Source organism: Leptodactylus fuscus, chromosome 1, assembly GCF_031893055.1.
Source record: "Leptodactylus fuscus isolate aLepFus1 chromosome 1, aLepFus1.hap2, whole genome shotgun sequence".
Lineage (NCBI taxonomy): Eukaryota > Metazoa > Chordata > Amphibia > Anura > Leptodactylidae > Leptodactylus > Leptodactylus fuscus.
In genome coordinates this window covers 87,872,036-87,895,166 of record NC_134265.1, presented here as the reverse complement: position 1 = coordinate 87,895,166, position 23,131 = coordinate 87,872,036, and the positions used below count along the sequence as shown (strand labels likewise).

Below are 23,131 nucleotides of genomic sequence, written 5' to 3'. Positions count from 1 at the left end.
TTCCTCTCTCTTGACTGTCCCACTTCTGCTGAGCTATAATTTGATATAAATAAAGTACAGCTCATCCCTCTTTTCCAGTACTTTGCAATTAAACTCTACGGAGAAGCCCCCACCCCCCCACCCCCCCACCCCCGGCTGTGGTATTCTGGCAAACACTTCTATACAGCAGCAGTATGAAGCCTAACCTTATGGTTACCTCAGCATTCCACCGTATTACTCCGCCTGTCATTTCACAGCAAATACTGTACTTTGACACGTGCAGAATTTGGGCGTTTTCAGTCTTAAGACAAGTTCACTCAGTACTGGAAATGCTACATTACTACATACATGGTGCCTTTTAATTTCCCTATTAATTCTGTCAGTACTGTTTATATGTCATTGGATATAACATCCTACTGTATAGACAAGGATTTACATACCTGGCAAAGTAGTGTGAATAGACAGCAGGAGGCCAAGTGGCCACAGTCCATATTAGCAGCTCATGTCACTCTGTGTGCAGCTATATATAGCCTCTGAAGCACTGTACTGTCTCCTACAAGCACACTTCTCAATGAAGCAGTTGTTCGAAGGTGGATAACCCCTACAAGTAGTTACAGTTCTTACTGGTATATGATTTACTTACTTAGACCAGGAAGACAAGCCACCCATTGACCTTGGAACTTCCGAAAATGTAAAGCAGCCCATTAACGCAAAGAAAAAAAAAAAAAAAAATCTCCCTATATTAGCAAAATCAGGTCTCTTTTCCTTATAGAAACCATGCCATTTTTTATACTCAATCCTTGTACTAACAGCAGTTTTCTCGTAATATTTCACTGGGGGACACAGAAACCATGGGTATAGACCTGGTCATTAGGAGGCGGACACTGGGAACATAAAAAGTGGTTGGCTCCGCCTACGCAGGCTATACCCTCTCATTGGCAGAATGCTCAGGCAGTTTTTTCCTAGTGTCGTAGGAGGCAGTCATGACCTGAGTCAGGTCTTTCTGTCTTGCATCGTTTTTATTTGTTTTTTCTTTCAGGGGCAGGGGGTTGTCAGTGTATACATTACACTAGTCTATCTCCTGCGGGCGCAAGCGCTCAGTTTATGAACGCACCGCAGTCACCCAGTACCCTGTCGGTTGCTGCATCAGTGGTTGGATTCCGGTGACCCCACTTAGGTGAGAGGTATCACCGAGGGGGAGAGTCTATGGCGCCTGAATGTGCCGGACGGTAAGTATTTCTCCCTTTTCCCCCCTCCTTTTCCTTCTCCCTCCCTTCTACTTACCTTGTATTGTGGATAGAGGGGATGGCTCTTTTTCTGCTGCCGTGGCTTCTTGAGGCACGGACCAGAAGAGGAGGTCGGGCGGCCGTGGCTTCTAATCGAGGCCGCGGCTTTGCCTGCGTGTAGGCCGCAATAGGTCCATAGGTCCGGCGGGACCCAGCGTCTCCTGGCCGCGCGCGGCGATTCTGCGCCAGCCACAGCTGCTACCCGAGGCTTCACCAGTAGTGTAGGCCGTGCGGGGGATTGCGGCTTTTCCTGTTCAGGTATGTTGTAGGCCCCGCCTCGTCCCTGGGCATTCCTTTGCCCTGGGGCCACCCTGCTATCCCACTGGACAGGCAGGGGCGGTCCTGGGCGGGCCCTTCCTGTTTTTTGGCGGGAGTCTGGGGGAGGAAGGCCTTATTTAAGACACTTCCTTTTTTTCTGAGACTTGTGTTCCTGGCATGGCAGTCTCAGTTTGGATCCTTTGGCAGCTTGTTCGAGGAAGTGGGGGGTCGGTCTTCTTTCAGTAGTACGGAAGGCTGCCCCTTGAAGGTCGTTTTTTGGGCCATGTCCTCTCATGAGGAGGCTTCCTGGGTCCAGGCACCCCCTGTTATTGTTACGTTTTATGCGTGCTCCAGCTGTAAAGAAAAGTTTCCTTGCGGGCAGTCTGTGTCTATCTGTTCACTCTGCAGTGCCGGCCTTTGCAGCAGCAGGGTCTGCCTTGCGGCCCGCTTTTGCGGCATCCTGGGTTAGTAAGGCTTGTATTGCCTGGGGCAAACAGGTGAGAGCTGGTTTGGCCGATGAATCTGCTCTGCAGGACAATCAGTTTCTGGTGGACCAGATAATTAATGCGTCTAAATATCTATGTGATGCTTCCCTTGAAGCGGCTCGCCGCTCAGCTAAAGCAGCGGGCAATGCGTCGGACGGTTTAGATCCGTTCCTGGAACACTGAGCCTGCCTCTAAAAAGGTGCTGTTTGCTTTACCTTTTTCTCATGGTGAACAAGGCTGTCTCTTTGGGAAAGGTTTGGAGCAACTTATTTCTGAAGCTACTGGAGGCAAAAGCTCTCTGTTACCTCAGAGGCGTTCTAGGCGGCAGCCTACTTTGTCTTCTAGCCGTTCCCAGCGGTTTCGTTTTTTTCAGGGCTCTTCGTCCTGCTTCAGTGAACAATCTCTTAGGGAGTCACGCTCTAAGAAGCCCTCCTTTAAGCCCAGACCTGCCTGGCATCCCCGATCTAAGCCTGCAAGGTCGGGAGTTGCCAAGCCTCCCTCTGCATGAAGGGCTGCCCCCATCCGGGAATTCTCGGGTGCGGGGGGGACGTCTGCTTGCCTTCCAGGACATGTGGCTTTCCTGGGTCGACGACGCCTGGGTTCGGGAGGTGGTCTCGAACGGCTACTCCATAGAGTTTTCCGCCCTCCCAGAAGAAAGGTTTTTTCGTTCCTCTTTACCTTCTTGCCCCACTCAGGCGGCCGCTTTACTCAAGGCAATCGCCAGGCTTCAGGAGCAAGGGGTAATTGTGCCCATGCCCATTTCTCAACGGTTCCAGGGGTTCTATTGAAACCTATTTACTGTTCCAAAGGACGGCTCCCTCCGCCCCGTCCTGGACTTGAAGATGCTCAACAAGTTTGTTTGAGTTCGAAATCTCCTTATGGAGTCTCCACGTTCGGTGATCGCCTCTATGGAACTGGGGGAATTTCTAGTGTCCTCGATATCCGAGACGCATATCTCCATTTCCCAATATTCGGAGCCATCAGCGTTTTCTACGGTTTGCGGTGGGTTCACGACATTTCCAGTTCGTCGCTCTCCCTTTTCTGGAATCAAAAATTCTGAATCTTCGGTCCAATGTTTCACACCTGCAGAGGAGGTTCCCATGTATCATACGATTCTGCATGCGTGTTCTGGGCCTGATGGTTTCCTCCTTTAAGGCCGTCCCTTATGCCCAGTTCCATTCAAGGCCCCTTCTGTTGGCAATCCTGGCACGTTGGGACCCGTGTCAGTTCAGCCTTGACTGCCGAATCCTATTACCGCCTCTGGTCCATCTCATTCTTCGTTGGTGGCTATCCTCCCCAGGGTTCATCTGGGGGAGATCTTTTCTTCCCATTCATTGGCAGCTTGTCACCACGGATGCCAGCCTCTCAGGCTGGTGGGCGGTGTTTGGGGTCCGGACTGTTCAGGGCAGATGGTCTCCGGAGGAAGCCTCGCTTCAGATCAATCTGCTGGAGTTGAGAGCCATCTTTTGGGCTCTGTGTCATTGGACCCCTCTTCTCCATGAATCCAAGCCAACCTTTGAAAAACAATGTAAAACGGACAACACTGAATGCAGAATATGTCATGTGCATGAAGACTTAGAAGTAATGACTGATGTTCTACCAAAGTGACAAGTTTACCAGGAGCGGCCAAAAAGCCCAAAATCTGCTCATTCAGAACAGTAAATTGTGAAAACACTGTCTGTGGTTGTAGCAAACTGGATGAAGTTGGTACCATCAGCACAAACCGTCAGAGAGAGAACTCCAGTATCATGAGACCCACAAACACCACTAAAACTGAGGAGGAAGAAAAATAAATAAAAAAAATCTTGGCAGGATCTGAACCACACAGTATCTCCCTCCATTTTTTTATTCCTAAACGGATTACTAAATATATAAAACTTAAAAAAAAATTAAATTAAAAATAAAACAAAACTACAATTAAAATGAATACTACAAGTAGACATTAATTCACAGAAGCCACCAGGTTAGAATTCCTTAACATAACATAATCCACTCTTAATTCTGTGGTTGCCCTTGGTATAGTCCCTATAGCTGGTACATCATTTATTTTACTGGCTGGGGAATGCTTTCTTAGCCAGTGGTTAGAGGTCAGCTTATGTAACAGCTTACATAAAAGTGCAGCAAATTCACGAGCATAAAAATGCTTGACCTGACAGTTTTCTCATGCACAAGTTTTATATTACTACTAAAAGTATGGTGTTCTGAGTAGAAAGAGTATCTAGACACTACATAAGCAAAGAAGAGGTTGTAGCTGAGGGCTGGATTCTCACAATGCAATACTGATGGTATATTAATTTGGATTATCCTTTTATGACCTATCAATTATATAGATCATTGAAATTATCCTAGGTATGGTTCTCACTGACCTATGGGTTACTGACTAGTTTGTTAGAAACCAAGGAAATCTTTTGTTATTGGTGAATTAACCGGTTTCTATGGTCGACACCCACAGAAAACTAGATTATTATTTTTATATTTCTATTTAGGGGATAAACTAACAACTCGCTCCTCAATGTAGCAAAAAAAAAAATGAAAGTAATATGCTCTAAATTCTGCACCATGCACCAGATTCTGTATTGCAGTCCTCAGCTTCTTGGATCATTACTCTGGGTGAAGAGTTCATGTAGATGCAGGGACAGAAGTATGTAACAAAAACACATACGAGAATGTATTCGGCTCAATGTTTGTGTCACCAAAGGCAGGGTTTGTGTCCACAGGATGAAAGAGGTTTCTTCTTTACGATGAAGGCTTGTACATAGCAGTTATCATCCAGGTCTGACCCACAGTGTTCATAAATAGCCCCATGAGCAGAATGAATACAAAAAAAACCTTGTTCATAGCTGACAAAACTGATCGTTCATACATAAAAAATGTGAACGGCTGCCCATGCATGCATGAAAGTTTATTGTTCCGCTTGTTAGGTAAAAACAGAAGTCTTGAGGAATGGAGTGATATCACTACTCAGCAATCGCTATGGATCATCACTGTGTGCAAACTTGCTTTGGCCATAAATAACCCACCCTGAGCTGCTCACTATCTAAAGTGTTTACTAATACAAGGATATTGGTTAATAAAAATCAAGTCATCAGCTGCCAACAAGCCTAGTTTACGATTGGCGGTGGCAAATTTCACTAATTTGTGAATTTAACATATGATCACTCAAACTACATAAATAAACAATACAAACAAAATAAATACTCTGAATTTTAACCCTTTCCCATCAGAGCCAGTTTAGGGCGCTCTGACAGAGGGTCACTTAGGACATTTTTTTGATTATACAAACTTAGTAAACTATGGTCAATATTTGTTGAATTTATAGAAAAAAAAAAAAAAGGAAACTGAAAATTAGGAAAAATTAATTTTCAAAATGTGAAATGGTATGCTTTTCAGACAGTACAAACTGGGTTTTGTTTTTTTTAAATGTAGATTGTGAGCCCCGCATAGAGCTCACAATGTACATTTTTCCCTATCAGTATGTCTTTTGGAATATGGGATGGAAATCCATGCAAACACGGGGAGAACATACAAACTCCTTGCAGATGGTTTTATGCCCTTGGCGGGATTTGAGCACCAGGACTCCAGCGCTGCAAGGCTGCAGTGCTAGCCACTGAGCCACCGTGTGGCCCCCTAGACAGTGCAAACTGTGACAAGTATGGATACTGCAGTGCTGTCCCATAGACTACAACCACTGCTACAATACAAGATCAAAACATTAGTACCATCCCAAACGGGGGTGAAGAGAGATCTTGGAATCTAAGGGGTTAACACCTGCAATTAGAACTCAGACTCAACTCCGACTGAGGGTCTTTCAGGGCTTAGGCTTGGTGCACATCTGCATTCGGTATACCGTTCGGGGAGTCGATTCCCCCCCCCCCCTGAACGGAACACCAAACACATTAAAAAGCAGCTAAGAAACTAAAAACGGACCCCATAGACTATAATGGGGTTGGTGTGTTTTCTGTATGAAACATGCGGAGAGATAGGTTTTGCTTGCATTACTTTTCTCTCCGCATGATTCGTGTGGACACCACACGAACCCCATTAGAGTCTATGGGGTTCGTGTGGCTTCTTAGATAACCACTTTTCAATGTGCTTGGTATTCTGTTTGGGTGGGCCCCAAGCAGACTTCCTGATTGGAATACTGAATGCAGATGTGAACCAGGCTTTAGCAAGGATTTTTAAAACTGTTCACCTATCCTAGGATAGGGCTAAAGAATCAGTGTCATAAATCCCTATGGAGTCCATTACCTCTCGATGCAATAACATAAAATAAAACTTAACATTTATTGAAGCTTGATAAAACAACCCAAACACAGCGATCAAAATAATGAAAACTTGTGAAATGAAAATGAGGAGATTCAAATTCACAAAGACACCTCTTATTGTTGAGGGAGCATTTGGAACAAACAGATTGGCCAAATAACTGCACCAGTAGAAGTCTCAGTAACAAAACGGGGCTAGAAAAATACTTTAAGTTCAAAAAGCTCTGACCTCTAGAGATACCCTCTGATGGTGAGAGGACCCTAGGAATAGACAAGCTGATAACAGTGCCCATGTACTGAGAACCTTCCCTATAGTAAAAGATGACTATGAATTCAATGTCATCTAATACAAAATAACAAAAAAATATTTGTGAAAGTCCTGAAGTGGGGTATGCTGGCAGCAACCTATGTAGGTAAATTAGCAAAGAGTCCCAAATACTACAGTATTGTATTTGTATTGTATGGTAAAATCCTTCTGTAACCAAACAGGAGACTGAAAGTGAAAGTAACATCTCACATGACATAGTTGTATTTGACCACAGCATTTAAGTGGTTAAATGTCCACGATTGGAGTGGTCATAGCAACCAATAATATTTGAGCTATCATTTGTCAAAGGGCCCTTTGAAAATGAAAGCATTAATGTGACTGGTTGGTATAGACAACTGCTCCCCTGTCCCGTCACATGTAGTATTATACAGTAACGCGCACTACCTGCTACTGGCAGATAAAAATTATATCATAAAAAACATCTAAATTAGGAGCTGCGGATCTTGGAAACTGCAACAGGAGGATTTTCTACTGGTATAATGCAGCCATATTTGTGACGATATTATGAGCAAAAATTCTGCACAGAAAAAAAAACCTGTCTGCATATAAATCTCTGATAATGGCTGATAACAGAGACCAACAGTAAAAAGAAAACTATTAGCGTGCGTGCGGGTGGTGATATGATGGGAAGGGAAGAAGACAAAGACAGGAGGGAAGATTTATTAAAATGGTTTAAAAGCAAAACTATTCAAATCAACAAGTCACAAAGTAAATAGTTTTTCAACAACAGAATACAAAATGGGTTTGGTCACTATGGGCAACTCACAGTTTTTCTTTCAGATAGTTTTAAAAAAAGATCTAATATATTGTAATTGTGACTAGAAGTGGAGCCTACCTGTCACTCCTACAACGGCCTCCTGACCTGCAGCAAGGACGGGACCTTTACAAAAACTTTCCTGGACAGACAGTATTCGTATGTGCCAATTGTGCGCTCAAGTCGTTCCGGTCTTTGTAGGCCTATAAAAAGGGCAGAGACATTTCAATTAAATTATATTGCATTGTCTTGAGTAATTACTATGAAACAAGAAAATAAATAAATATATATGTGGAAAAATTAAAATATGTTTCATGAAAACATGTTTAGCAGTACTGTGCAAAAGTAAGAATGCTTCAGAACTAGAAGAGGTAATAGTTTTGCTTTTTTTGTCAATTAACAACATGCAAAGTGAACTAAAGATAAATCTAAATCACATCCATATTTGGTGCAACAGCTCTTTGAATGTGCAATCTGCAAGTGATAATATGGCCCGCACAGAGCCCTGATCTCAACATCATCATCCAGTCTGTCTGGAAATACATGAGGAGTCAAAAGGATTTGAGCAAGCGGTTAATTCTCCAAGATATCTGGACAACCTTCACTCCGAGTTCCAACTAAAATGACGTGCAAGTCCCAGTTCACATCTGCGTTCAGGCCATTGCGGAGAGAAAAGTCCTGCAATCAGCACTTTTCTCTCCGCATTTTCCGTGCAGAAACCACATGGACTCCATTAGTCTATGGGGTCCGCGGGTTTCCTTAGGAAACCGCTTTTTTTTTTTTGATCTGGATAGGTTTCCGTTCTGGGTGTCCCCACGCAGACTCCCTGAATGGAAACCTGAACGCAGATGTAAACCGGGCCAAAGTGTACATAGAAAAACTGATGACATTTTGCAGGTAAAGGGCGGTCACACTAAATCTTGATGTGACTTCAATTTTGTTCATTCACTTCTATTTCTGAAAGCACTCTTCATTTATAATATTTTTTTAGCCTGAAACTTCTGCACAATACTCAATATTGGTATATTAGCAGGAACTAGGGGCTGTAAGCCTAAAGAATCAGTTATAGAAGGTTGGTTTGTTGTTATAAGTGCAATGGGGACATGTCAGAGCCTCCAAAATAGTCAGATTTGAAAACATTGCACTTAAAAGGATTTTGTCAGAGGTTTAGGAGAACATGGACCCAAAAGTCTCCTCTCTCAAAGAGGGTTCACTGTATATAGCCAGTGGGTCTCAGGTGACAGATTTATTCTTGCAACTAGTTACAAGACCACTAATGCATGTTACCTAATATTAGTGGGTTTCCTTAATGTTATATCACATACTCTTATATTTAAACAATCTTTAAAAATTATTTAAAAAAAAAACAAAAAACAAAAACACACAAACAAAAGTGACATTTTGCCCTGTCATCTTCTAAACAAAATGTGTAGTCACAAAGCGGACACAGTCTAGTACAAGTGGAATTACCCAGAGAATAACATTACAATACATGATGTCCTGAAGAGAAAAAACCAAATGCTTTCAGAAGCCGTCCACCTACAATTCCCTGAAGAGATGCTACAGTTTGGCAGTGGTATCTGTTTTGGGAATGAGTCAGCACATCAGATGGATTTGATACGAATGGAGTAAACGTTCAGAGGCCGCCAATGAGTCAGCTGGAATGGCTTTATTTTTTGTCACAGAGAATAAGAATTTGAGATAGAGAGCAATGATGCATGAGAGAGAGAGAGAGAGAGAGAGAGAGAGAGAGAGAGAGAGAGAGTACAGCCCCATTACATTGTACACAAGTGAGAGAGCGTACAGCCCCATTACACTGTACACAAGTGAGAGAGAGTACAGCCCCATTACACTGTACACAAGTGAGAGAGCGTACAGCCCCATTACATTGTACACAAGGGAGAGAGAGTACAGCCCCATTACATTGTACACAAGTGAGAGAAAGTACAGCCCCATTACACTGTACACAAGGGAGAGAGAGTACAGCCCCATTACACTGTACACAAGGGAGAGAGAGTACAGCCCCATTACACTGTACACAAGGGAGAGAGAGTACAGCCCCATTACACTGTACACAGGTGAGAGAGTAAAGCCCCATTACACTGTACACAGGTGAGAGAGTAAAGCCCCATTACACTGTACACAAGTGAGAGAGAGTACAGCTCCATTACACTGTACACAAGTGAGAGAGAGTACAGCTCCATTACACTGTACACAAGTGAGAGAGACCTGTGGCCTCCAGCTATTAGAGAAGGGCAGCTTTACCACAGCAGAGTAGCTGCAGACCTTGGGCAACCATCATATTATTGACACACGAGGGCGGGATTTTTTGTATTTTTAAAAACTTTAAGGCTTAACTCACATGGGCACGTAATAGCATCAGTCGCGGCTTCCCGCTCCGGCATAGACCCAAAATGAATGGACCTAGTCCGGAAGGTGCTGCTGTGAGGCCATCTACATAGACGGTCTACATAGACCTCTATTGTGAGGGGGCAGATTATGAAGTGGATTCCGCGCCACAATCCGCCCCCTCTGTGCTCGTGCGAACGAGCCCTAAATATTTCCCCCCAAGCCCTATGGGGCTTCAACCTGTAATCATTACATTGCTTATACCACAGACTATAATCCTACTATGATAAAACCTCTGTATTACTAATGAGCCTAATCCCCTGTGTGACTGGAGCGATTGAGAGCATATATCACCAATCTATTCACTTATATAACTGTTATTAGTAAGAAACCCCCTTCAAATACAACCAACGATCTATACTGACCGCAACAGTGCATTGTGCCATTTCTATTTTCCTTCTAGTGTATGAATGGACATATTGGTGTTACCAGTTGGTCCACACATTGCTAACTGTGTGAGGACACAGTAGTCTGACAAGGAGAACAGTCATACTTCGTTGTCCATTTATAAAACTTACTAGTTGGTATAGCAGAAGAACTGAACAATGCAGAGAAGGGCTATGATCACATTTGCACCAGAGTATCCGTTGCCACCAATGGACCACAACAACAGAGAGGCAATGCTAGTGTGAACCTCGCATTTTAAGAAAAGTTGCTCCAAAATGGTTATTTCATGGGGCAAACACGATTTTGCAAATGGGCATTTCAGAAGAGGATGCAAGTTGTCTTTCAAGGAACCCTCAGCTAAAGGGCCAGCATGACATTAGGCACTAAGGTTTAGATTCCTTGCCCCTGGAACATGGTGTGGTTTATATTTGGAGTAAATTTTTTAAATCCATGGTAGTACTGTCAGTGAACCTGGTGGATGGGGTCTTTAAAAGTTATACCATCAACTAGACAGATTTGGCATCACACCATTAACAACTGCTTAGCAACATCTGAGACACAATGCACGAGTGTATTTGAGCTCCATATTACTGATGGATGCTAAGCCATGCCCCTACCCTCCACCACTCACCACCTGCTGTTGTGAAACACAAACTAAGCTGATTCGTGTCGGCAGCTCTTGTACTGGGCACATTCACTTGACTGACTCAAAAGATAGGGCCGTCCCGCTGACCAATTCAGCCTTCATAAGTAAATCTATAGAAACTAGACAATGACAGGCAGCAGGGCAAGATCTGGGCCGCTTCTGCTTTATCATATTTAAAGGAATTGCCGTCAAAATCAAATAATGTCAGACAAGCGTACAAGTAGTTGACATGTTCTTCTATAGCAATTGAGGAGGGGGAGGAACAAAACCCATTGACACCATCGTTAAAGATATTTTCTGGATTCACAAATCTTCAGCTAAGGAAACTTTTACTGGAAAGGTAGACTTGGATCCCATAGATCTTGCTTGGGTTTTTTTTTTTTTTTCAGAAGTTCAAAGTCAATTGTCATCTGAAGGTGTTTCACTAGAACTTAAAGTATGTGAGGAATTTGCACACAGAGCAGATTCTTAAGAGGCCTTTTAAAGTTTAAAAGGGGTTGTCACACTGTGGAGAAAAAAAACAAAAAAAACATGCTTTCGGAGTCTAAAATTTCTTTATTTCTTCCCTATTCATATGGCTTTTCAACCTGTTCCTGGATTCAGGAAATGCACTTCAAACTCCTCTCAAGATGGTATAAGACCCCTGAGTGGCTTTTCGCTAAAAAACTGGCACCCTCCCCTGAGTGTTGGAGATGCTGTAAGGAACGAGGATCGTATCTTCATATATGGTGGCAGTGTGAACTGGGAAGAAGTGCAGAAGACCATACGACTAGTCACAGCCTCGTCTCTAACCCTGACCCCAGCCTTGGTATGTCTCTCTGTCCCCCAGCCAGGATTTATTCCTTCAAAATTATACTTCTCTACTCACCTTGTTGAAACCGTAAAGTCTTTGATCCCGCTTCAATGGTGCCAACTGACAGCACTATCAGTTACAGAATGGATGGCCAAGGTAGACCAATTCGCTAGATTTGAGGAACTACTGAGTTGGTACAGATTCTCTCATGACCGTTATCTCAAGCTTTGGTCACCCTGGCTCAAGCTCAGGAATTCCTGACTCCCGAGGGACTAATCAATTCTAATACTACTTTGGCTTGTTCCCCTTCAGGGTGCATTCACACTGAGTAAACGCTAGCTTATTCTGAACGTAAAACACGTTCAGAATAAGCGGCGTCTAAAGCAGCTCCATTCATCTCTATGGGAGCCGGCATACGAGCGCTCCCCATAGAAATGAATGGGCTGCTTCTTTCACTCCGTGCAGTCCCATTGAAGTGAATGGGGAGTGCCGGCGTGTACGCTCCGGCATGAGCAGAGCTTGCCGTATACGCCGGCACTCCCCATTCACTTCAATGGGACTGCACGGAGTGAAAGAAGCAGCCCATTCATTTCTATGGGGAGCGCTCGTATGCCGGCTCCCATAGAGATGAATGGAGCTGCTTTAGACGCCGCTTATTCTGAACGTGTTTTACGTTCAGAATAAGCTAGCGTTTACTCAGTGTGAATTCACCCTCACACTCTCAGGATCTCACCTGTACTCTTTGTTTTTGAAGTCGAGCAGAGATGGCCCCACCAATTCACCAACCAACGGAGCTCATCCCTCTAATTCCTTTTTCTCTCTTTCCCGCTCAACACAGGACAGTTGGCGTTTGTTACTCCCTAGCATTGTTTGTATATGTACTTTTGACGTACTCTGTTATTTACTACCCATTTTTAACTTTTTGTTTGCTGTAAAATTTGAAAAATATGTTAATAAAATTTGGATAAAAAAAAAAAAAAAAAAAAAAAAAAAAAAAAAAACACACCGCAACATAAAAGCCACAAATGTTATAAGATAAGCAAAAGAAAAAAAAGGGTTTAAAAACAGGTTCACCCTTCCAATCCTTTGCTAATGCACCAGCAGCTGCCAATAAGGATGTAACTATAGCTGTAGGTGACTAATGCAGGCAGACAGAAGCCACAAGGGTCAAAAGCTACAATATGGGCAACACTGCTTGGCATCATGGTAGTTACAACATTAAAACCTTGTACAATACACAAAATGTCAGTTCTGTGAAGGAAGACCTCAAATGTTTTAGCTGGAAATGGGATGGCATATATGTGGCGTTTGAGGTTTTGTTAAGTCCTGTTGAACGAAGGCCAATAAAAACGTACATATCCATTGGGTTTCATTTATTACTGTACAGCACCTGGCCATGTAGTCTGGTGAAAGTATGGCTTGTACTAGAGAGCTCAAGGCATTCCAGGGTGGTAATGTAATAGGATGACACTGTTATACAAAGTCAGCTTCTTCTTTCCTAGATATTCCACAATCACCTGTAAGTGCTGTTAGGGTCACAAAATGCTGAGGCAAACAGTGCATATAAGTCATAAATCACCAATGTTCTGCTGACTTATCTGGCATGAACTTCAGCACAAAACACTCTGCCCCCCTGGGCACTTCATGGCGTGGGTTTCCATGGTGGAGCAGGGGCATCCAAGCTGTACATCTCCATGCACAAAGCCAAGTATTGGATGCCACTACTGGACTCATGTGCTTTGCTCTTCTGTTGGCAGTCTGATATAAGAGTCAGGTTGGGCACATGTAGAAGAACGTTACCACCTTGACTGCACTGTGGCAAAGGTAAAGTTTGGTGCAAGAGGGATACCATCATGGGATTGTTTTCAGGTGTTAACCAGGTCCCTTAGTTCTGCTGAAGGGAGTTTTTAATGTTTCAACATGCCAAGAGAGTTTGGTCCATTATAAGAGTCCAACTTTGTGGGAACAGTTTGGGAAAGATTTTCTTCTCTTTCAGCATGACTATATCCCAGGGCACACAAACCACAGTCCATAGAGGCATAGTTGGGTAAATCTGATGTGAAACCTCAACCACTTCAAACACCTTTAGAAGGAACCAAAACAGAATGATGCTGGACAAGAAGGCATGCACAGTGTCAGACCTCACATATGATTCACATATCAAAATGTTGTAGAACGCTTGAAAGAGTCGAAGTTGTTTTAGCTGATGAGGATGGACCAACGTGATATTAATGTCTAAGGATTTACAATAGTATGCCATAAGGGCTAGTTCACACGGGGCTATGGAGGCTGATTTTGCCGGCGGATTTCGCCTTCAAAATCTGCCTCCATACAATGGTGTATAAAATATTATGGTATAAGGAACAATTGTAGCATAGTTACCCAATGGTATGTTCCCAGTGAGTAGGTCCCAGTAAAGAGCTCTATCATTCACAATAGAAACACTACTAAACACTAAGAAACGTGAGTAGAGCAAGGAGTAATACAAAATTACAGACGTTTTGATTGAATAGTCATATAAAATTACAACAAGCAAAAGGGAGACAGAAATGCTGTCAGATACAAAAGAAGCCCGGCAAGAGCAGGTAAGTATCACATATTGTATATCAAAAACTGTCTAAGTGGCTGACATGTTAATACAACAATAAGTAAAAAATGCAAAGCAAACATGCATATGTAAACATATTATAAATGGAGGCACAATTGACCAGCCCTATAGTATGTGTCATAAATCACAAAATGCCTATATAATACATATGTAACAACATGAGACCACGCAACTAGCATAATAGAATGTATACCAGAAACATTGTCCACAAGTAATAAGTAAGAAAGGGGTCTGGATGGATAATATCCTTAATAGACAGAGATCATGCTCGTATAAATATATGCGGACAAAGTCAAATCCTGGAAATATAATGTAGAGCTGTATACAGGGCTAAAGATAACCCATGCAACAGATCTCTAGGTTGCATGAACACACGTGCAGCAGGAGGGAAGGTGGAACAGATCTATAAGCTGCAAGAAAAGTAATGACACAGAGGGCAAGTAGACAGTGTATTAGATAAGTAAAGAGAACATACCCATGATGGCAGTATAAGGGTGCATTCACACTGAGTAAACGCTAGCTTATTTTGTAGAGTAAAATTACACTTGTAAATTTTGCTATCCCATTGACTTCAATGATATTTTTTTACAAGTGTAAAAATACGCCTGTAAAAAATACGCCTGTAAAAAGTCATTGAAGTCAATGGGATAGCAAAATTTACAAGTGTAATTTTACTCTACAAAATAAGCTAGCGTTTACTCAGTGTGAATGCACCCTAAGGGTGCATGCACACTGAGTAACGCCGGGCGTGTATGAGAGCCGTACACGCCGGCATTACAGCAGACTGCCGAACACTTCCCATTCACTTCAATGGGAGCGCTCGTAACAGCGGCGTTTACGAGCGCTCCCATTGAAGTGAATGGGAAGTGTTCGGCAGCCCTGCTGTAACGCCAGCGTGTACGGCTCTCATACACGCCCGGCGTTACGTAGTGTGCATGCACCCTTAGGGTGCATTCACACTGAGTAAACGCTAGCTTATTTTGTAGAGTAAAATTACACTTGTAAATTTTGCTATCCCATTGACTTCAATGATATTTTTTTACAAGTGTAAAAATACGCCTGTAAAAAATACACCTGTAAAAATACGCCTGTAAAAATACGCCTGTAAAATGTCATTGAAGTCAATGGGATAGCAAAATTTACAAGTGTAATTTTACTCTACAAAATAAGCTAGCGTTTACTCAGTGTGAATGCACCCTTACAGTGTTATTCTTGACAGAGGCCAGGCTGTCAAGGTCCCCTACGTGCGTTTCGGCGCAAAAATGCCTTTTTCTATCCAGACCCCTTTCTTACTTGTGGACAATGTTTCTGGTATACATTCTATTATGCTAGTTGCGTGGTCTCATGTTGTTACATATGTATTTTATTTGCATTTTGTGATTTAAGACATATACTATAGGGCTGGTGAATTGTGCCTCCATTTATAATATTTTTACATATGCATGTTTACTTTGCATTTTTTACTTATTGTCGTATTAACATGTGAGCCACTAACGCTAGGTTCACACCTGCGTTCAGGGTCTCCGTTCTGTGGTTTCCGTCTTCTGCATGCCAGAAGACGGAAACCACAGACCGGGTCCGGCCGTGAGCGTTTTATGCTCTCTGCCGCGAAACCGTTTTTTTTTTTTTTTTTTATCCGGACACAGAGTACTGCATGTCCGACTGTGTCCGGATTATAAAACCCGGTTTCGCGGCAGAGAGCATAAAACGCTCACTGCCGCTCACGGCCGGACAGCTTTCTCACCCATTCAAATGAATGGGTGAGAAAGCCTCCTGCAGGTTTCCGTCTCCTGCCTGTTTTATGCAGGAAACGGAAACCTGCAGTACGGAGAGGAGAACACAGATGTGAACGAGCCCTTAGACAGTTTTCTTATATACAATATGTGATACTTACCCACATTTTGATACTTACCTGCTCTTGCCGGGCTTCTTTTGTATCCAACAGCATTTCTCTGTCTCCCTTTATCTTGTTGTAATTTGATATGGCTATTCAATAAAATCTTTTGTAATTTTGTATTACTCCTTGCTCTACTCACGTTTCTTAGGGAGCGTTCACACTACCGTCGGTGTCCGACATGTAGTGTCCACTCCTAGTGTCCGCTCAAAATCTGTCACGGACACTAGGAGCGGACACTAGATGTGTCCGTGACACCTGTCATTCAAATGAATGGGCATCGGGTGCGTTCTTTTGCACTCCGTGCCCGTCCTTCTCTGTCCGCAAGAGAAGATGTCCGACTTCTCCAGCGGACAGAGGAACCCTGCATGCAGGGTTCCTCTGTCCGCTGGAGAAGTCGGACATCTTCTCTTGCGGACAGAGAAGGACGGGCACGGAGTGCAAAAGAACGCACCCGATGCCCATTCATTTGAATGACAGGTGTCACGGACACATCTAGTGTCCGCTCCTAGTGTCCGTGACAGATTTTGAGCGGACACTAGGAGCGGACACTACATGTCGGACACCGACGGTAGTGTGAACGCCCCCTTAGTGTTTAGAACTCCATACAATGGTGGTCTATGTAGACTGCTAGCTTTTTTTTTCTGCAGTCTAGAGGAGGAGTGGAAAACCACCTGGCGTTTTTTTGAAGCGGTTTTGGTAAAAACTGACGGCAAATTAGGAAGAGTTTTTTTTCCGGACCAAAACAAGCCACACGTAATTTACGTGTGAACTAGCCCTAAGAGTTCCTGTAGGTGTTCCAATGTCTTCATCCATATAGTATGAGACAAACACGATATGGCTGAATTCCTAATTTAAATCCTTAAATATTTGCAATTAGCTGGTTATTAGAATTTCTGAGAGGTCAGAATATTTACAAATATTAGATTCTTGCTGGTCAGGCCGCATATCACTTTTTGGCTGAGTGGTTCATATTCTAGTAGAACAAAGCAGGATCCCATAGGATGTCGATAAGACGTTAATATATAACCACTGGATACACATAGCAGAGGTGGATATTTTGTAGACCAAGCAAACATTCACGAGAATGCAACCACCCCACGATCTAGTGACAATACTGACAGCACAATGACTCTTGCAGAATACCAGTCTCTAGCATTTGGCTTATTAACCGTTTTTCCTAGCCAAAATATATTGCAGACTCTGTTTGTTTGTATTTTCGTCTTGTCAGGTCTATAATAGTATATAAAAAGTTGCTTAGATGCCTGAAAAATCTCTGAAACTTTACCATAGAATACATATGAATGGGTGGCGGTCACTATTCTAGACTATATGTAACAGCAGCATGCCTACAGACACAATTTATTAGGCAGCAGAATTCTGGCTTTATATGCATAAGAAAAGCTGGATTATGTGTTTTAGACGTTTTCTGTTCCATTCTCGACCAGGGCTATGTCTTAGAAGAAAAAGGGGATGTGACTTGGCAGGAAAAGAACCAACGCTTAAGGGGCTGGTATGTCAAAAATAAGTTTGCCTGGTCCTGGCTGTTTTTTACTTCCTGATGTCGATGGAGACATAGAACAGCGATTAAAGGGATTCTACTATTGAAATGAGTGAAGATGTCCACTCAGTTAAAGGGATTCTACCGTTGAAATGAATTTTTTTGACGATCACACGTTGGAATAGCCTTTTGAAAGGCTAATTTGCATACGGTAAAAATCGGTATTTCTAAGGAACGGCGCAGCGGAGACCACGTCTAAAGGTAAGAGACGAATAGCCTTTCTAAAGGCTATTCCGACGTGTGATCGTCAAAAAAAATTCATTTCAACGGTAGAATCCCTTTAACTGAGTGGACATCTCCAAGTACAGTATTTCCTGTGTGTCTGCCTGGACAACAGAAAGTAAAGACCAGGTGGGGGATTTGAGTGAAGAATGCATAATTTATTTATTTTTTTACATATAATTTATTTTATATACTGTAGTGTCAGACCATACAATTCAACTAGGTTCCATCCAATAGAAAGGATGCTTATAAGTATGGCTTCCAATCAGAATTACTATACACACACAGCCTGATGGCTACTTTTGGTCATTCCGCCACCACCACCACCACGCCACCACCACAAAAAAAAAGATATTAAGAGACCTCAGCATATGCCAAAAAGTGATGGAAAGTAAGCTACCAAATAGGTGGTGTAAAGTTAGACAAAAATTTGGTTTATGTTAGACACATACAGCATTAACCACTGTGATAAATCTGGTAGTTAGACCCGTCTAGCCCAGCTTTAACTTTAGTCCATATAAAATGGACAGCACACAGATCAATAATAGTGCCTGGTAAAATATCCACGACCACAGCATGTAGTACTTCAGTCTGTTTTGTGAAGTACACAGACTTAGAGACCACTGGCGACAAAAGTTGGAGATGGTCTCATGGTCAGTTTTCAAAATGGTCATATGCACTGAATATACGTGTGTATGGGAGAGTGGGTAGAGGCTGTTATGTATCAGAGGAACAAGGCCTTAGGCTGGTGAATTTACCCCACTACTGAAATCGTATCTGCAGCACGTAGAAAGGCAGGCAGACATTTCTGACCATACATTCACTACATATCAGTCACAGTTTCCACTTGATGTGTTGCAGTTTACTGTTGATACAACATATCAGTAAGGAATGCTTATGGTAAAGCCAATGCTATAAACTCAGCATGAAAGATAGATTTTGGAGGAGTCAGTCAGGGACTAGCACATAACAGTCATATGGTACGGTTGGTATTGTGCCAATTTCTTATGGGAAACAAAGAGCTTCATTAAACTTCAGTGAGCAGTCAAACCTGTTTAGGAGCAGAGCAAAGAGAAACAACTTGATTTGCAGTGACAGCTTAGCATGCTTTCTCAAAGTGTATAGGAGGAAATTGACCCAGGGGACCAGAGACGACCATTTTACTTAATAATTAAGCAGAGTCCTTCCGTAGGTTGTACACCGTGTACGTAAGTGCAGGGAGAGAGCATAGATGTAGCAAGACAAGTTCTACTGTCAGACAGAAAGTGGATGACAGATACAACTCTAGAAAATGACACTTGATAAATACCAAGTGCACCACACATATAAATATATGTACTAAGGAACGTGTTGGATTTAACAGCTCTCCATGGCTTCCAATGAAAAGATAGTGGTTAAATATAAATGAAGGCTAGACAGTAAGTGTAGGAAGCCAGATGAGCAACATTAACTCTTTACTCGACAATTAGGTCTTTAGAGAACATATTCATAGATTTACTGTGACACCCTCAATAATATGTGTCATTACAGATTCGCACAAGCCATTCGAGTAGGGTATTTTTAACCACTTATGGACTGCCTTCCATATATATATATACACACACACACACACACACACATATATAGACATTGCTATCTGGGTGCATTATTTTTTGTTAGATTGCTGCAACATTCAGCATACATGTAAATGGTTACAGGTGTGGTCCTGCCACAAGAAGACAGAAAAGTACTTCCCTTACTCAACTAGTAAAAGGCTCTCAGAGGCTGGCTCAGAAGAGGGGGCAGTGCGGCTGCAGTCATACAGTAGCCAGAGCCAGGAGGACCTTAGTATTCATCAGACGATAGTCAAGTTATTGCATAATTGGTCAGTCATATGTGTTGTAAAGGAAATAAAGAACCAATGCAAATCCCCAAAATCCTATTTAAAAGGTCATAAGTTGATACAAAGCTAACTAGCTGAGTGGGATAAGGGAGTGAATATACTGGTTTATGCAGAGATGCAAATAACTGTCAAGTGTGTATTCTCTCTGATCACACTCCACAAAACTTCAAAGAACATCACTGCTCTAAGACGCTGGATATTAGAAGTGAAGTGTTGTCTGCTGATGTCTAAGCCGCAGAAAACAGATCAGCTAATAGAAAAAAAAAAAAAATGACATTATTAATGGCAACAGATTTACTATCATAATAACTGACTGATTTCACCAACAACAGCCTACATACGGACATGGAATCAATGGCCCCAATATAGTATTGTTGTTATGACTTGATACTGGCATAAACATGGTGCATCTCTTTTGAGCAAACAAATTTCGACATGCTAGACGTGTGGATAAACAGACGTGGCTAAATTGTCCTAAAAAAGTGACGAAAAATATAGGCAATATAGATAATATAAACAGACTAGATGGTCTAGACTCTAAAGAAATGCTAGATCCATCACCCAACATGAGCCACTGTGATAAATCTCAGGTAGTGTCAGACAACCTAAATTTGCACTATCTAACCACGTGGCTTAAACAGTCACTACAAAGTGGATGGGATTCTAGCAAATTCCATCCACACATTGCAGAAACACTGTGATTTGCAGAACAGTTGTGGTTTTGGAAGTTGCAGCATTTCAGTTATACCTATGGGTATACTGAAGGTTTCTCCATGTGTAAAATTGAAGCAAAAAGTCCACAGAGACTTTCTTTGAATAGTGCTGCGGGTAAAAACACAATGCTTTGCCGCCAAGATTTTTCCCACAACACTTGCTGCAGCCTGCTACATGGGGCCTGAGCCTAAGCCAGCATTTAAAGGGGATCTCCCAAGTTTGCAACTTATTAACTATCCATGGGATAGGTTATAAGTGGCCAATGGGTAGGGGTTCAGACACAAGAAAGGGAATCCATGTCCATCATTAGAATAGAAGGTTTCAGCGTAGCCACTGTTGCTCCATTCAGACTATAGTGGACTGCTGGAGATAGAGTGGCAGCCAACACACGTCATCTGATTCACTACCTACTGAAATACAAAAGATATGAAAGGTGATATAAGGCTAAATCCAGCTATCATTACTGTAATTACCATACAGGACCTTAGGTCATTTATTGTATACACACACTAGCAATACATGTATATCTAATGTACACATAAAGGGGCTTTTAATACTAAATGTTAAAAACAGTGGCTCTGCAATATTAACTATTTAAAGAGGCCACTGCATTTGGACCAAGGTTGTAAAAACAAACAACTGATTTGTGGGGGTCATGGGTGTCTGCAGGGCTTTTAACATGTCCCTGAAACCCCTTTAAGAACGCTACAGACGTTAGACACATGGCAGCATAAAGGAAGTAAAAGCAAGGTCTCTATGTCCAAAGGGTACTAGTACACAGACTCAGCATTTTTTTTCTAGTAAAGTACAAGAGATGCCCTTGACACTCAGAACAAGATATACAGTATATACTAGGAAAGCTAAAGAATACAAACCCCTTGAAGGTGCAGAAATGCTCATCATAAAAGTCTACTTGTTTAGCAAGTAACATTTTAGGTACTCTTCTGATATAGAAATGGACAGGGAGAATTTTAAGTGTCCTTTCACTAGTGACAACAGTTTTCTAAGGATTTGCTCCATGATTAAATATTACCCAGTGTCTAGAAATTGCTGCTACATAAAGGCCCTCTCAGAAAGTCCTTGCATATGTTCAGTGCTACAAAGAAAGAAGTAACTGTCCAATAGAAGAGATTACTGCACTACTCGTGTACAAGGGGACCCAAATGGTGATGAACAGAAGGGGGCACCATCACAAATATGTAACAGCAATAGGTTGCCATTGAAGAATTTAAAACATAGCGTAAATCATTTAAATTGAAATAAAATGTACAACAGTTTATTTTATTGCACTGTGCTAGATATTACACTGAGAAGGATATAAAGAGCAACTGGGATGGAGTCGACAAGGACATTTAAAGCTTTCCATAGAAGCAGTTCTCAGAGAACAGTCGCCTATCCTGAGTAATAGGCTCTTTGGTGTAATGTGCGGGGTGTGATATCTTCATTGCACCAAAGAAATTGTGGCGTATCAGGGACAAAAGTCTACAACCCAGCAACTGAGCACCGATCGTAAAGCACGAAAATGAGTTTTATTTACGTGAACCAGGACTATCAGCCTGTGCTTATAGTTCAATGGGGACTATTATGGTAAGGGACTTCCTTTAAGGCTCATATGAAGCAGGGGATATTTTGGTTCCATTGCATGGTACAATTCACGTTAGGTTAGATCCACACAGTAATTTGGAGCCGATTTGAGGTGGTTACTGCCACAAACCGTCACCCACTGTATTAAATAGGAGTTAGCAACGAATACTTTTTTCAGGATGCTTAAAAACAGATGTGTCCTGCTGAATAATGCCACAGAATATATAGAACAAAGTTTAGGCTGATAAACCCCATCATCTATAGGATTTACAGGGATGAAATTCAGACAGGAATCTAAGCAGGAAGACCACCTCAAATTGCTCTGCCAGTTCTGCCATGCAACCCTGCCCCAATTTTTTTTCGTATGTGTGCAGTTGGGTATGTGGCTGGATAAATTTTTATATGTACAGCATACAATAAAAGTTGTCAATAGCAAGTAGCTCCTTACAGTCTAAAAATAATAGAAATAGTCTTGCAGACAAGGTGGAAATATTTGTTGTACACATCAGCAGAATGTATGTGACACACCCAGAGAAGTAAAGCAGCTGCAAGTATCTTACAGCTGTGAGTAAAACCTCCATCTTGGAGAAGTAATGGCTAGAAACACATTAGAAAGTAACTAAAGGCAATAAACACTAGTCACCATGTAAAAAAACAAATAAAAACTTGCAGAAACAAATAACATAATTGTCACAAGAATCATATTAGCCAATGAATCAACAGCATGTACTTTTTTACATCCATGATCATAAAGGGCTGACTAAATGTGACACCGTACACAAACAGCACATACTCCAATCTTATCAGAATCTGCAGGCCTGTTCTGTCGGGCAATGTCTTACATACCAGAAAGGAAGTGCTATGAATCCAGCAAGCAGCCACACCTTACTTCATGTTCCTTTATTTCTGCACTCAAGCAGCTGCAGGGTCTTCCCTCTAGACTCTGTAGAGCTGCAGCGAGAGGTCAGCCAGCCTGAAGTTTCAGTACAGTTTTACTTTGATGCTCCGTTTCCCCCACTTCAGTCAACTTCCTGCATGTTACTTTCTTTCCTCTTTTTACTATGTAGAAAGTTACTACT

At 42.2% G+C, this 23,131-nt stretch overlaps 1 protein-coding gene across 4 annotated transcripts in view; it reads right to left on the bottom strand.

The window, feature by feature from the left end:
* The window catches only part of TAOK3 (TAO kinase 3), a 145,009-nt gene that overhangs the window by 106,467 nt on the left and 15,411 nt on the right, over positions 1 to 23,131 (bottom strand). For 3 of the 4 annotated variants that reach the window (XM_075273338.1, XM_075273364.1, XM_075273354.1), the window contains exon 2: positions 7,434 to 7,555. The exons of the other annotated variant lie outside the window; for it this stretch is intronic. The gene's annotated coding sequence lies outside the window, so the exon portion shown is untranslated. The remainder of the gene's footprint in view (positions 1 to 7,433; positions 7,556 to 23,131) is intronic. 4 annotated transcript variants of the gene reach the window in all.